This window comes from Ceratotherium simum, chromosome X, assembly GCF_057802395.1.
Source record: "Ceratotherium simum simum isolate JZ-2026a chromosome X, ASM5780239v1, whole genome shotgun sequence".
Lineage (NCBI taxonomy): Eukaryota > Metazoa > Chordata > Mammalia > Perissodactyla > Rhinocerotidae > Ceratotherium > Ceratotherium simum.
This window is the reverse complement of record NC_141940.1, coordinates 17280005-17284046: the sequence shown is the minus strand read 5'-3', so window position 1 is coordinate 17284046 and position 4042 is coordinate 17280005.

Here is a 4042-nt window from a genome sequence, read left to right as displayed (position 1 = left end):
AAACAAATGAGGAATGAATAAACAATTCAAGGCAGTGTGTGTTAGTAGGAGACTTTCAGAGTGCTGGTATCTCTGAGCACCTAAAGTATGCCTGGGCACCTTGGCAGCTGACCCAGTGTAAAGGGCCCAAAATGAAGGCCACCAACCCCAGGGCCCACTGGGGTCTTGGGCCTTATTGTGAGAGCAACTAAAGAGTATTAGGTGAGAATCAATTCAGAAATTGCAGAGTAAGAACAAAGAAAGTTCTCAAATCAATAAGGGTTAAGTTATAGCCCTCGGGAGTCTGGGGCTATTTCTGGGGCTTGTCAGAACCAGGTAGAGACACGTCCAGCCTGAAGCAGCTTTAACAACATTGGCAAAACTAGAAACTAGAAAAAGAAGAGTGACCTGAACCCAAGGCAAGCTGAAGGAAAGAAATTGTAAAGATTAGAGCAGAAATAAATGAACTAGAGAATAGAAAAATAATGGAGAAAAATCAATAAAACCAAAAGTTTGTTCTTCGAAATGATCAAGAAAATTGATAAATGTTAAGGTAGACTGACCAAGGAAAAAGAGAGAACACACAAACGACTAAAACCAGGAGTGAAAGAGAGGACATCCCTACCTAAAAAAAGGACTATAAGAGAATTCTATGAACAATTGTATGCTAAAAAATTAGATGACCTAGATGAAATGGATAAATTCCTAGAAAGAGAAAAACTATCAAAACTAACTGAAGAAGAAATAGACATTGAATTGTCTACTTCAAATAGGTGAATGCTATGGTATGTGAATTATATCTCAATAAAGTTGTTATAAAAAATTAAAAATAAAAGCCAAAACCCTTATAAAAAAGAAATAGAAAATCTGAGTCTACCTATGACAAGTAAAGAGATTGAATTAGTCATTAAAACACTTCTCACACTCACAAAAAAAAAAAAAATAAGCCCAGGTCTAGATTGATTCACTGGTGAATTCTACTAATCACTTAAAGAATGAATACCAATCCTTCTCAAACTTCCAAAAAACAGAAGAAGAGGGAACACTTCCCAACTCATTTTATGAGAGTAGTATTACCCTGATACAAAAACTAGACAGAAACATCACAAGAAAAAGAAATAATAATTACAGACCAATGTCTTTATGAATATAGAAACAAAAATCCTCAAACCAATCCAGGAACATATAAAAGGATTGTACACAATGACTGTATTAGTTGGCTAGGACTGCCATAACAAAGTATCACAGACTGGGTGGCTTAAACAACGGAAATTTATTTTCTCACAATTCTGGGGGCTAGAAGTCCAAGATCAAGGTGTCAGTGAGGTTGATTTTTTCTGAGGCCTCTCTCCTTGGCCTATAGATGGTGATTTTCTCTCTGTGTCTTCATATGGTCTTCCCTCTATCTGTGTCTGTGTCAAAATTTTGTCCTATAAGGACACTAGTGATATTGGATCAGGGCCCATCCTAATGACCTCATTTTCACTTAATTACCTCTTTACAGACCCTATCTCCAAATACACTCACATTCTGAGGTACTGGGGGTTAAGACTTCAGCATATGAATTTAGGGGAACACAATTCAGCTCATAAAATAGCCAAGTGGAATTTATCCCAGGAACACAAGTTTGGTTAAACATGAAAATCGGTCAATATTGTACACCTTATTAATAGGATAAAGGCCAAAACCAGATGATCATCTCAACAGAAAAAGCAATTGACATAATTCAACATCCTTTCATGATAAAGTCACTCAAAAGACTGAGCGTAGAAAGGAAATTCCTTAACCTGATAAATGGGGAGGGAACAGCTGGGCCCACTAGATGCCCTGGATATTAAGCTGCACAGTGTCCAGGGCCAGTCGAACATGGAGATAGTGTGCACTGCCCCACACTCAGGAGTTTGGGGCTATTTCTGGGGCTTGTCGGAACCAGGTAGAGATACGTCCAGCCTGCAGCAGCTTTAACAACCTTGGCAAAAATAGCAGATGTGATTGTATATGAGCTGGAGAGGGAGGGATTTTAAGGGATTTGGTGGTGGATGAGGCATTAGAGGGTCCCCAGAGAGCAGGCTGATAAGATTTCTGAGTGATGTATCTGAGGAGACCAAGAGGCAGTGGGCAGTGAGTGTGGAGTAGAAGAGGGTACTGGAGGTGAGGGACTCTGGCAACCAATGGCCCAGGAGAACTGAGAAGTTGGGATCACCTGAGGTTGAGAAGACATCCACAACAGGAGGGTTGGTGAGGTGGGGAGTGAGGCTGCCAGGCCTGGGCTTCAGAAAGCACCATCACAGATGGGTAAATGCTTTTACTCTCCTTCACCACAGGACACCCCCTAGGGTCCAGAGCACTTGGCTGGCCAGGGCCTCCTGGAGAGAGGGAGGGTATATGGGAGGAATGCAGGGTACTGTGGGTGGGGCCTCAAGGTGCAGAAGGAAAGCCCTGGTCCTAGGAAGTGATGTGGAATGCAGGATGGATACTGGTAAGAAAAAGGGATAGGGAGGCTGATTCAGGTTTCTGTTTTATATCCCAAGACCATGAGGAGCCCTAGACTGGCCATCATGTTGAAAGAATAATACCCACTAAATTACCTATTTGTGGGCTTTGGGAAGTGGATACTCTGCCTCTACAAGTTTTTCACAGTCTTGAGGGCACACTGGAGACATTTGACTCTTGTTCCAGACATTCTCGAGTAAATGGTCTCTACTGTTACCTAGAAATGGGGATTCTTTTTTTTTTTTTTTTTTTTTTTATTTATTTTCCCCCCAAAGCCCCAGTAGATTGTTGTATGTCATAGCTGCACATCCTTCTAGTTGCTGTATGTGGGACGCGGCCTCAGCATGGCCGGAGAAGCGGTGCGTTGGTGAGCACCTGGGATCCGAACCCCGGGCTGCCAGCAGCGGAGCACGCTCACTTAACCGCTAAGCCATGGGGCCGGCCCGTAATGGGGATTCTTAAAGCTACACAAATGTTTTAGAAATAGACTTTTGGTAAGTGGTACATTGAAGACAACCCAAATCCTCATTTAATCTTCTTCTTCTTCTTCTTTTTTTTTTGCTGAGGAAGATTCACCCTGAGCTAACATCTGTTGCCAATCTTCCTCTATTTTGTATGTGGGTCCCCACCTTAGCATGACTGACAAGTGGTGTTATGTCTGCCTCCGGAATTCAAACCCAGAACCCCAGCCGTAGAAGCAGAGCGTGCGGAACTTCACCACTGCGCCATGAGGCGGCTCCTAATATTCTTAATGTGACGATGTCTGCATGGTTCCCAAAAGAAAATAGTAGTGATATAATCCAAACTCCCTGCATGGTGCTGCATCACCTGACCCTCCTCACCTAGCCATCCTCGACTCCAGATCACACTTAGATGTGTCTCTCAGGACCATAATGAGTGCTTTGCTATAAAGCCGCAGTTGGCCCCAGCTTCCAAGCAGAGCGGGGCACAGCCTCTATTTTGAGACCCAAGTAGATGTGCAAGTTTGCCTTTTTCACAATATTATGATATCATTTAACATTGAACAGAAAGCCATTGCTTAGAGCTGACCACTGAACTCTCGTTGGAGTGGGTGTAGGAGCGAGGAGGTGGGGCTGTTGTGGGGTGGGTGGGTAGAGGGTGCCTAGAAGCAAAGGAAGAGAAAAGAACTCAGGCAGTGCAGTGAGGAGTGGGGGCTCGACACCTGCAAGCCAGAGCCTGGGAGCCTGCCTCCATTCTGTGGGTGAGCTGCTGCACCACCTTCCAAGAGAGGCATCAGGCCCTCCCTGCAGAAGCCTGCAGAGGAGACCCTCTACCCTGCGAGATGCAAAAAGGGGTCGGACTGGAAGAGATTTTCGGTGGGCCACCATATTTTCACCCTCGCCTGTGAAGGAGGAGCCACGAAGTCCCGCCCACCAGCCCACTGCATCTCAGTGGCCTCCACCAAGCACACTACGCCCCCATTGGCGGGATGGTGGGCACCGGAACACTGAGGATCCTCAAGTGGCAGCCGCAGTCAAGGCTTGTGTGAGGACCTCTGGCGAGAGGTTGGGCGGTGCAAAGGAGCCGGCACCATCTCTGAACTGCCGTG